The 13,253-nt window shown below is 32.2% G+C and overlaps 1 pseudogene; it reads right to left on the bottom strand.

Moving 5' to 3' along the window:
- Window positions 1-6,673: 6,673 nt before the first annotated feature.
- Window positions 6,674-12,842, bottom strand: LOC131046583 (alpha pinene synthase, chloroplastic-like; annotated as a pseudogene).
- Between the last annotated feature and the right edge of the window lie 411 nt (window positions 12,843-13,253).

Consider the following 13,253-nt stretch of genomic DNA (forward strand, 5'->3'; position numbering starts at 1 on the left):
TTCTAGCTTCTTCTCTTAGTCTAGCATGTCTATCAGGGCATCTTGAAGCCATATGACCAATCTTATTATAGTTGAAACATTTAAAGGGTGCTTTACCTTCATACTTACTTCCAATTGGACCTTTTGGCATTTTTCTTGCAAATAGTGCTTCAAGTTCTTCAAGCTCTTCATTTTCTTTCCTGGTTTCTTCAAGTTCTCTTGCATAAAAGGCTCTCTAGTCTGATTTATCGAAAGATGGAGCAGATGATGTTGATGCTTTGAAGGCCAAATTAGTTTTTATAGTAGCAACATGACCAAATTCCTCAATTTCAAAAGCTGAAAGTTTTCCAATTAATGTATCCCTAGTTACTGATATATTAGGCATTGTTCTCAACTCATTAATAGCAGTAACCTTCATTTTATATGCTGGTGGCAAACCTCTTAAGATTTTTGAAATAATCTCATTTTCACTCAAGGTTCCTCCACAACATTTGATACCTAAAACAATTTCATTTACTCTTTCCATAAAAGCAGAAATCCTTTCATCTTCTTCCATTTTCAGATGTTCATACCTGACTCGGAAGCTTTCAAGTTTTGCAATTTTGACTATGGAATCCCCTTCATTTAGTGTTTCCAAATGATCCCAAGTAGCTTTTGCAGTGGATCTATCTGATAATCCCATGATTTGTTGATTTGATAATGCGCTCAAAAGTGCTTCTCTTGCTTTGCAATCATTTTCTTCATCTTTAGCTAAAGTAATGGGATCAGTCTGACCAGCTACAACAACAATATAACCATTCTTTGTAACTTCCTAGATGTCTTTACTAATGCAACTCAAATGTGTCTCCATTCTGATTTTCCATATTCCATAGTTGGTTCCATCAAGTTTAGGACTATCCTTTCTGAAATAATTAGTAGACATTGGATCTCCTCAAGTTGTTAAACTTCTGCAAAAAGAGGACTAGGCTTTGATACCAATTGTAGGTCCCAGGGAGAACTGAGAGGGGGGGGTGAATCAGTTGTCTAATAAATTCAAACCAAAATCTTATTAACCAACTTAATGCTTAGTTTCGGTAAGACAGTTAAGTATGCCGGTAAATAGTGTTAACAGAAAATTGCTATACCGGTAAGAATTAATGCATGAAACATAAACATAAAGTCATCCAAAACACATGACACAAATATTTGTACGTGGAAACACAGTAAGGGGAAAAACCATGATGGGAAACCTTACCCACAATCAGATGATACTACTGTAGATAGTAAGTGTACAAAGAGGGGTCTGCACATGCAGAAAGGCCAATAGCCTAGAGCTCACTGCTCAATCACAGATGGGAGTCACACTGACTACAATTGGATGGTTAAATCCAATGAGAATGTACTGCACAAAATAGCATCTTCATATGCTGGATTCAGTACCAGTGTAATGCTGATATGCTTCTACAAAAATCTAACTTCACCTTCAAATGATGTCTTCATGTATATCTCTGCTTGATCTCGCATATAACCTTCCTTAAATCTTTTTCGCATTCCACACTTGATCTTACAAATAAGATCTTACATTTATATCATACCCTAAGACCAATTTTAGTAGGTTAGCTCTACAAGATATTACAATAAAAACATTTTACAAATAATACAATATCTGATGCAATAACCAATTGAACATGTCAGCTTAATGCATTTACAACAATAATAAATCATCTCCATAGCATGCCATGCTGATCTGGAAAAGATAAACCTGCCGGTTTAACCCTAGATAACCTGGACCTATTTGCCGGTAAAAGAAAATATGCAAATGAGAATATACCAATGATTATTACTTAAAAGAAAAGTGTCCACATGATGTCTTCGACATTACCAAGTGTCTTCCATGTCAATGTAGGTAATGGTGAACATTATATCCTGTCGGTTAACCATATACCAGTGACTATTTTGAATAGTTTACTGATTGTCGGTGAATTTTGCTGGATCTCCAAAGTAGGTGAATTTAGTAGGTGTTGACATCAATGACAAAACCATAACAAAATACCAACAAAAGTCAACCCGGTTAAGGGATTTATGTTACAGTAGTTAGAAAGCAACATATGGATGATCTAATGTATTAGCTACTGATAGCTTGATCAAATCTCAATATGCATCACACTCAATCCACACCGGTTGTGTCTTCTCTGCACAATACCGGTTTTCTTCTTACACCTTCGGCTCTTCACTCAGTCGGTCGCCTATCCATCGGCATTGCACTCTGTCGATCCTATGACCTTCGGCTCTCCACTCTATCGATTCTTTGTTCTTCGGCTCTGTACTATGCCGATCTACCTCAAACTCACTCTACTGGGCTAAAACATTTTAGCACTTCTATTCTCTTTGCTCTTCACTTTGAATCACCTTCAACAAGATCTGCTTGCTGCAAATTTCACGATCAAAATCTTCTGAATAAACTAAAAAACACTTTATAGATTTTCTACCGACACTTTCAAGCGTTCCCTTAATCAAAGCAATCATGGATTTCAAAAAAAATCAAATTCAAAAATCTTCCACTCTTTTTGTACATGACTTACAACAATTCTACCAAGTGTACAACAAATTTTGTCACTGCATCTCCCAAAGATAGTAGCTTCTAGGTCATGTTCAGTCAATTAAGTGCAAACCAAAAAAACTGCTAGTAATCATGCTTGACTGCATGATAACCCAAATTGACCTTACCAACAAGTGATTTGGCGTAGACACAAGCTCACCAACTCGTCTTTCGCCACCACAATTGAATAACTGATCACCGCTCCAAAATTTATGGTGATCACCTGTCTTCCTTCTATTATATCGGTGTACTGGTATGCCACTGCACTTATATTCACTAGTCCATCCTTTGAATTCCAGTTTGTTGTGCTAGCATCAAGTCTCTTCCCCTGCTTTCCAATGTGATTCTGGCTTGCATACAACTTCAAGTTTTCTTGCCCGAGTCACCTTTTGTGACTTCATCATCATCAGAGTGACCGATCTTCCTGAATGACAGACTAGTTGGCTTTGTCTATCTTTCCTTGAGCTGATTGAACCTTTGATCTTTTTTTACCAATGTTGTTTCCATGTGTTTGTAAGTCATCACTTTTTCTTACTGAAAGAAAACCACTTTTTCTATACCACTTCACCAGTTAGTGTCTTCACTGGTAAATGTTGGACATCAATGACAAATCTTAGCACATATACCGGTTCTCTGGATTAACTGATTTTGTCATGCCAACAATCCAACAGATATTAGTTTTTGAATAAGGGAAAATAGGTTTTGATGGGCCCCTGAAACCCATTACAAATAAAATATCATAAGATATGCAATAAAGTGCAACAAAATGCAAAATACAACAAACAAGAAAAGGACAGTTGACGAACAAAGAGGCCAGCAAACTAGAGACAACCAACAATATACAGGACCGATAGAGAAAGATCCCAGGTTAGGTAAATTTTTGAAGCATCTCAGCGGCTTACAGCTCCAGTTGCTCCATATTATTAGTTGTCTGCTTGATATCATCAATTTCCTTGCTTTGGCTTTGCATCTTTCTGGTACTCGCTTGGGATCTTCTTCCAAGCCATGTCTCCTTATCATCAAGGGTGTCTTCCTTCACATCAATGATGCTCGCAGAGGCCTTATCCCCATGGTCATTCTCAAGTTTACTTATAAGAGCCTTCATACTAGCAGAGGGGGCCTGAAGGATCTTATGACTTTTCTCACCAATCTTCTTGAGAATGTTCTCAACTCCTTCGAGTCTTTTTTCAGTATCCCTAGCTCTATTCTCCAAGATTTGGAAGCTATTCCAATAAGCATTAATGATCTCCTCAACATTATTGATAGCTTTGCTAAGCTCACTAAGAGATTCGGGGAGGGAGTTAAATTTACGCATGCCAATAGCTTCTAAAGTCTCAATTTTTCTGGCTTCCTAGGCTTGCTTGGTTTTTATGCTAGTAATTTCCTTTTTCAGCCAGAGGAAAACCTTGTTGAAGATATCTATGTCATTTTTGATGCAAAGGTCAATATCCAGATGATGGCCTTCCTAGGCCTTGTCTTCAACAAGCACCAAATTCACCTCAAGACCTACCTCCCTGACATCGGGGCTCTGAGCTTCTTTCATGGCTGTGTCCTCCCCAACTAGACCCTTGTCCTTAGATCCAGTCATGAGAGGCAATCGATTCTTCATTCCCACATCCTCATTTTTAGGAGTTTTCCTTTTCTGCTTCTAGCTCAAGAGGATTTGGACTTTCTCGCTTTCAGTATCCATGCCATCATCAGTCTCATTTTCCTCCTCATACCAGCTATCATCATCCTCCTCCCTCTACTTCATTTTGGCTGACCCTTTGTTCTGTAGCTCATGCCCTATTTTTATTTTTCTCTTGCTTGGCCTAGCAATTTGGGGGTCATCCTCTACCTCAGATTCCATGTCATAGCCATTACCATCCTCATCATCAAAGTCATCCAATTCCTGTTCTGACTCAGAAACCTTGACAATGTTGAGATGGAGGATAGTATTCTTGATGTGATTATACAAAATCCCCATCAGACCCTCATGCATTGCAGGATTGGTATTGGGGTTGGAAATTGCATCCTTAATCCCAACATTTAGGGCATAGAAAAGATAATATGGAAGGGAAATTTTCTCTTTAAATTATAAATGGTTAAGAATGAAAAAATGATAGTTGTAAACCCTAGTAAATCTCCCATCAAAAGTGATAAATTCCATAATAGCAAGCAAAACCCTTTGCCAAATTCACTTAATTACCTTTGGCGAGTAGTATGTATGGATGCCTTTCACCAATCTGGTTTTCTCCTCCTTATCCTTAGGAAATTTCTTCACAATAGCATCTGAAATCTTCCCATCCCTATAGACCTTGATGTCATCCATCGGAAGACCTGTTGCCTCAGTGATCATGGTTTCAGTCACCTTGACCTTCCTGCTGCCAATGGTCAATGTGCCTTTATTCCAAACCTTTTTGAAAATTATTGTAATTTTGGGTCATTTCTCTTCCATTCTCTTGTATTATGATATTAGTTATGATGTTATGATTATGTTGATTTTTTCATAATGAAGATTTTAAGTAATGATGTTGAGATACCCTAGGGATAGATGTTGTGAGTTGTGTTTATTTCCACTTGCATAATGAGATTATATGATTATGCTTTTGATAATGTTTATGATGGATACATGTATATCTTGTAATTGAATGTTAAATGTATATGAGTATTTAATTATACATGTTGTATTAGGAGATGTTTAAAAAAAAAAACATCTCTATTTGCATATTAGATGGTTAGTTTCTCTAGGATATTTTGGCGGGTATTACATTTGTTTTAATTTTTTTGTTATAATTGTGCTAGTTTATATGAGCACTAACATCTTATTTCATTGTATGTGTATTTCATTGTAATTTTGTGGTATGTGTCCATTTTATTTCTTGTACATGTGAAACTATAATGACTTTATTTACAATTTTGTTGACCCAGAGTAATAGGTATAGTTAAATTTTATAGATGTTACAAAAAATAATTGTAGAGTTACTTATAACCAATTACAAGATATGGAGTTAATTGCAATGATAGATTTTATTTTTTCCAAGTCTATGTGAGTTACTTACAATAACACAACCTACCTTCAACTATAAGAACATGTATTGGAGATAATTTTGGTACTGCGACATACTTATCACCATTGAAATTTAGTTTTTATAAAGACATAAAAATGCATGAAATTTTGTTCTAATTCAAATGTTATATTTTTTTGAAAACAAAAATAGATAAATGAAATGATTATTATACAAAACAAATAAATAAATTTATAGTCGCAAAATTAATTTGATTATGTTGTGAATCAATTCATTGAATTAATTAGGTGTATGAAAATGAGAATCTAATACTAAAACTTATGACCATGATTCAAGTTTTAGATTTATGAAAGTACACTTCAAATTTGAACCAAAACTAATTGTATACATAAAATTATATAAGATATTCAAAATGAAGAGACAAGGGGGGAGAGCTTATTTTGTAGTGATAACATTAGAACTTAATCAAGAAGATAAAATCCTGAAATAACCACTATTTCTTGATTAGTTCCAAACAAATAGAGTCAAAAGAAAAGCACAATAGAATAAGGAAAATTTAACATGAAGAGACATGTAACAAACTATAATGTGCACAAGAAAGTCTAATTACAATCTTTCACAATTTTGAATTACTATGATATTAGATTGAAACACATGGAATCTTTGCATTTAACTCATTTGAATTTCATGAAATATATCTAAACAACATAACTCAAACTTAAAAATTAAAAAAAAAGAAAATAAAAAACTATCAAGTGTCTAAGATTGCATAGAAAAGAAGAATAGAATTTCTAATTCAAGTACCTTGTTAAAATTATTAAATGAGCAATTTAAATTTAAATCTAGTGGTTATAATATAATTACCAATTTTATATACCAATGAATCTAATATAAATAAAATGATAAATAAATTTTGAACACAATGATTCTTGATATTTTTTTAAAAGTGGGCATATATCTAATGACATGTTTCCATATATGATATTTTCCTAATTTGATCATTTTTACAATTATTAGACAAAATCTTGAATTCTCAATAAAAAAACATATTAATCATTTTTGGAAATCTCTATTTTCATTAATTTGGAAATTGAATTTTACAGTCTTGGTTCAAAGAGCACCGGTAGGAAAGAACCAGGCAAAGAAAACCTCTGGTCTTCCTCATGCAAAGGACACCATTATTAATAAAATATATGTACCCTAATTAAAAAGTCACATAGGAACTGATTCAATCATGGTTTTGGTTATAAGATTCTTTGTCTCAATGCCTGAAACACTAAATCCATCTCTTTCTTTGTAGAGAAGTTGGAGACCTTTTGATAAAGCATATGCATAATCCTTGGTAGTTATTGGAACATTATCAATTTTTAAATATTCCCAATTTAATTCTTTGAGTTTTTCGTCAATGAAATAATTGAGATACTCCAATGCATCTTCCTCTCTAGATCCTGGATGGTCTTTCATATAACAGGTTATACATGATACCACTTCTCCACGATCTGCCTTAGCCTTAAAAAATAATCTCATATTTTTGTAAATTTTCATATATAATTCTTTTTTAAATCAAACCAATTGATCATCTACATGAACAAATATGAAATTTTGAAAGTTAAATTATCTAAACTTATAGCATACCTTGAAAGTCTTTGTGTCACCTCTTAATCTAAGGGTTAAGCATAAAAGCTCATTGAACCTTGATGGATAATCGATTTCTTTAAGAACATCATTAGAAATGGGAACATCTAATGAGAGTACAGGCTATAAGGTCACAACACGAGGCCTAGAGCTTACTTTTCCATTCTCTAAATATTCCTCCAAAGATGGTATATAACCCATAGCAAGCCACTTTGCTTCTTGAAAGTAAGCATCTATATAAACTTCCCACTGTATTTAAACAATATTCCAGGTTAATATTAATACTTTAAATTAATTAAATTCCTAAGAACAATAGAAAATAATATTAAAAATGAATATTAAATCAAATATCCATAAAAAAATTGGGGATGACCCTGCATTGCAATGGTTCTTGTCCATCTAGTGTTAATGTTGGGTTCTAAGTTCAATTCCCACCTGAGCTGGTTTGGATGATGATAAATGGGTGATAGAGGATGGATTTGGGAGAATTATCAACAAAAAAAGAAAGGATGGTGGTGGGTGGGTCAATGGCAGCAAGAGATTGATGGAGGGAGTAAGATGCCATGTCAATAGTATGGATTGAGAACTAAGAGAGAGGTGTTTAGGTCTCATATATCATAGTTTTTTATTCCTAGAGAACTAGGTGAAGGTTCAAAGAGGAGGAAGGAAGATTGCGGAGGTGAGAAGAAGGTAAAATAAGAGGAAGGAGGATGTCAGACGAGGGAAGAAGGTAAAATAAGAGGAAGGAGGATGTCAGACGAGGGAAGAAGGTGAAAAAGACTCATAAGTGTTGATTGGGGAGGTTTTAATGCCTTGGCCTAATCTCAGGGATGGGGTCCCCCATTGTGGCCCCACTTTTTCATAGCTCCAATAAAGAGTGTTCACCTATCAAAAAAATATATCCGTAAAATTTTTAAAAACATAAAATTTAAATCCCTCCATTGTGTCAAGGAAAAATAGTTATTGATATTAGTAAAGAGAATAATATTAATTACATATAGTATTGTATAAAAAATGAAAATATATTAGAGGGTAAAAATAACTATGAAATAATAGTTAACATATCAACATTTATTTAGGCTTTAAACCTTTTACCCAAAAAGAAAAAAAAACATTTTAATATTTAATTTTTATTGCCACACGAATTAAAATCTTTATATTAAAGTGTATCTTATAAACCATAACAAGATAGATATGGGTATTATTTGTTCCACCTTTCACACTAGGTTTCCTTTGAATGTAGGACAAACAATAACTTAATATTTATAAACATATTTTCAATTAAATATTAGTTAAAATATATAAAACAAAATCTACAAATTATTTTAGTAAGAAATTGAAGAACGAATTTGATAGGTTTTAGGACTAAGTGCATCCAAATTATTTTCAAACAAAACATAAAAATTTATTTTTTAATATAATAATTTGATTATTGGTGGAATTTTCAAACTATGTCAAAGAATTATATTTTGAACTTTCTTTATGAAGTTCTGAATCCTTTTTCCTCCATCCTTTATAACTTGACAAGTGATATGAAATAAATATCTCTTGTTCACTTGGGTTTGTAGAATAAATATGTTTTTAATCCATTGCTATCCTATTTTCTCACCTTATTTAATTTCTCTTTCATTGAGATTTTTTTCTTCATGGAATTCATTTAGGTCATGATAGTTTCCTAGCTTCTTAGATATTGGCATCATTCAAACACCTCATTTGGAGTTGCCTATATTAATGGGGTTCTCAAACTAGATTTATTTTCTATTTTTTTCATTTAATCTAATATCAATTTCCTGCCAATCTATTTTATTTGAAGCCACAACACCTTGACCTAATTACATGGTTATAATTTCTAGTTTCTCAATAGATGTTCTATTTTGTTTTTAACTCTAGATTGGTATAAATTGAATTATTTTAATGGAAGTGCTCGATGTTTTATTTTCATAATAAATTTTTTCATACTTACTTTTTTTTATTGTTATAAATAGTCACAAATGAACTAATTGGAGCTATAATTTTTATGTGTTTAACAAACCTAGTCAATAAACTAAGTGTTTTTTGCACTCTTAGTAAAGTACTACTCAAAGAATGCTACCATCATTTTATGATTAATGGAACCACTTGGACAATAATAGTGTTTTATCATAATCTCCTTAGTGGAGGGGTTGGATTACTTCCTTTTAAGAAATTATTCTAGTAATATGTAAGGCCATATCAATGAGTTGTTTTTTCTTTATTAACCTACCTAAGAAATATTGTTGTTTATTGTAGTTCAATACCCTCAAGATGGCTAGGAATTCCCTAACATTCATTTTAAAGTGTCACCCTATTGAATTCTTCATTAGTAGGAGGGCCCGCCTCTCCCTCGTCCTAGTGCACTAGCATGTGCTTAGTGATAGGATGGGTGATGTACTCCTTACTTTAGTTGTTTTTCTTTGATTCTAGTTTTTATTCAATTATATTTCGGTAGGTCATGCATACCTACCAATTTTCTTTCATTGTAAACCTTCTATTATATACACCTATAATTCTAAGATTAATATTTGACACTCATAGAAGATCACTAGTCTACTACTTTAAAATATTAGGTTAGACTTTAAAAATAAAGAAATAAAAACATAGAATGGTAAATAATAAAAATATAAGGTTAGGGAGATAAAAAATAATAAAGGAAAAAAGCTTAGAATGGTAAATAATAAAAATAAAAGGTAAGTCCTAGATCACACTAATAGGAAAAGGCCCTCATACTCAATATATGACATCATTTAGAATATTTTTTTGGTAACCTAATATAAAAAAATGAATGATAAATTTCTAAATTAATACAGAGTTTTAATATCAATAATGATTAACAAGTACTAGAAATGATAATAAAAATATTCTCTTTATGTACAATAAAAATAGAGGTCAATAGATCAGTAAAATTGAGAGAAGAGTGTTTTTCTACATAAGATATTTTGTAACTTATTTCATATTTGAATTGAAGATATACATTTTAAGTTGTCACTTTTTTAAATAGCCCTGAAGTTGCATTTCAAATTTTTAAACATAGTGAAGCGAATATCTTAATCATTTTCTATACACTTTGACTAATAGAATATTAATTATACATATCAAAAATAAATATTATAAAATCATACAGCTTTACGTGCATAGTCAAGTGTGTCTCTTCCTTGAGATTTTTCAGCCTCTTGAGCCATGTCCCTCACACCCTCATCAAATGCTTTGAATGTCAACTTCATAAATTCAAGAAGTCCTTCCATAGATGCTAAATCCCACCTTTCATAAAGCACAAAATAATATATTAACACAATATCTACATCTATCTTTCTATCAATCAATATATTAATAAATCAGAATATTTGTTATATATTAATATCAATAGAAATATTTTTAAGAAAGTATATGATAAATATGGAGAAATAAACCAATTTCTATCTACCCAATATAAATTACAATGTATTATCATCAATGTGTTATTTATTTACATGGAAGCCATGATCCCTACAAAAACAAGTAGATATTTAGCATGAATATGGTTTGATATCTTTATTTATATGACCCCATCTTATCAATATAAGTAAACAAGTACCTTTTAATGGCTTCTGTGAAGATTTTAAGTTCATCTAAAGTTCCATAAGTGTCATAAATATCATCCAAACAAGTGACAAAGGTAGCCATCTTTGAAAACCCAATTCTAAAAGTAGATTATTTTGGCTCAATACACACTCTAGCTGCCCAAAAATAAAATTCCACATGGCGATGGCGAGCAAATTCTAGTTTAGCTAGACTAGACTTTGTCCACCATCTAAAACACGAACACATTACTATATCAACTTTTTTTTTAACTATTTCAATATAAATTCTATCATGAAAAAATTATTCTTCAAACAATTAGAAAATCTTACATAATATGAATTTTTTACCTTGAGAGAATTTGAAGCTCACGGTGTTGAATTGATTGGATCATATTGAAGTCTAGCTTTGCTAGTTCTAAAAGTTTTAAGTTGAAAATACTACAACAATTTAACACTTACAATGTTAATATATTTTAAAGATGTTCAAGTAAACTTAAAACATTCAAATTTTTGTTCGAGTTAACATGAAAAATATTTAATGTAAATTTAAAAAAAAAAGCTAAGTTTTAAAATTAAGAGGAGATGGGTATGTTAGAGGATATTAAAATTACTTGTTGGTAGTCTTGGTATCTCCATATATGTCAATATATGTCCTTGCTTCTAACCTAGGCACATTGGTGTGCCAACAATACTCTAGATTGAATTCTATCTGTTACAACACATAAATTAGAATTACAATCAATAAAGAGATTCATAGACTTAATATGAAGAGAATATTAATGTATATGGATACCTCTTTTGAAATATTAGTATTATTAATATTCGGTAGATCTTGTTTTAGATATGCTGTCAAAAAGGATTTGGCGTCATCCAAAGCTTGCTGCTTAGGAAATGCAATGAGTGAAGCTCGAAATAAATTTAGAATGCTCCTTAACTCCTCCTCATTTGATTGATTGTCTGAATAAAAAAAATTTCCATCTTTACTTTTAAATTGTTGTAACATACCTGGTATGACAACAAGTTAGAAACAATTTCATCGTTTGTTAATATAACCTAAAGTATATCTAATATGAATGTTTGATACTTTTAAGAAAATGAAATTTAGTGTGTTCAAATATCCAATTAATAAGATTGGAAGGTTATTATAGATAAGAGTAAAATAGATGCAGTGCATATTTATCAATCATCAATAGTCAATCATATTGTATTGAATTTTCTTACAATGAGGAAAAAGTTAACTAATATAATAGATTTATACATTACGTATCAATCATCAATCATTTCTTTACAATTAAAAAAAAAATGGTGTGGATGACTTTTTTCTTCGTTAGAATTTGCTTTCTTAAATGTATCTTGCAAGATAAATGAGTAAATGAGTTCTGATTAAATGATTGCAGATATCACCTGAAGAGACGCCATATCTGTGCAGGCGAAGAATTCGAAAACCACGCAAGAACTCTCTCTACCACATCCAATGCCATGGGTATCATTCCAATATCTGCTATTCAAACAATTCTTGCATATTAGAGTCAGAAACATACAGTGTAAAATATAGTTTCCTCGGCTCCAACAAAAGAAATAGAGTCAGAAACATGATACTAATCCTGAATCTTAAAAACCAAGCAAACCTGTAAACATAGTCAAGATTTTCTTTAATTTCATTCTGAAAATGACGGTCAATTCCAAGGTGTTCTACATCATCTACCATTGAAAGACGTTGATAGAGATCGTCTGCAGATGAAGAGTTTAGATGAAGGGCATTGAACATGTCCTTTATCTCCTTAATCAGCTTTTCAGCACGTCCACCATAAGAGGGATCCTGCACAGATCAGAAAACCAATCAAGACTTATAAGACAAAATAGATGAGGACAGCAACTTTTAAGAAACTAAAACACAGTAAAGTAATTTACATCATAAGATTTTGAGAGGGATTGTAGGAAATCATCATCCCACAGGTTGGGGTGATGATTGCCAATGCGCCGTGTTATGCCTTCAGCATCTTTAATTAACGCCATATTGATTGGAACTTGGGCAACACTGCGGCCTGCTATGGTGAAGCTTGTCATTCACTCCAATTTATAGAATTTCCATCAAATTTTGAACGGCTGATATGATCCAATCTATTAACTTACGTCATATCTTGAAGGGCTGATGTCAAGCTTGACTGATCAATTTTTCCAACAGATTCGGATTGTAATGTTATATTCTGGAGTTTGGAGTATCTGGCATGGAAAAGTAGCCAAGCCCAACTATGCCACGTTATATTTTGGACTTTTCGAGCATGAGAATTCATATGTTATATTCAGGATTTCCGTAGTCTTCGCATTTCTTGTGTCATATTTTGGGTTTCTCTCTCGAACTTGAAAATGTCATGCCACGTTCCTTGATAATGGGAGAGTGTTCTTCTGATTTCAATTTTCTATCTCGTTTCAACAGTTCAATGTCAAAACAATAAATTGATTTTCTTTTCAACATTT

The sequence above is a fragment of the Cryptomeria japonica genome, chromosome 2 (assembly GCF_030272615.1).
Source record: "Cryptomeria japonica chromosome 2, Sugi_1.0, whole genome shotgun sequence".
Taxonomy (NCBI): domain Eukaryota; kingdom Viridiplantae; phylum Streptophyta; class Pinopsida; order Cupressales; family Cupressaceae; genus Cryptomeria; species Cryptomeria japonica.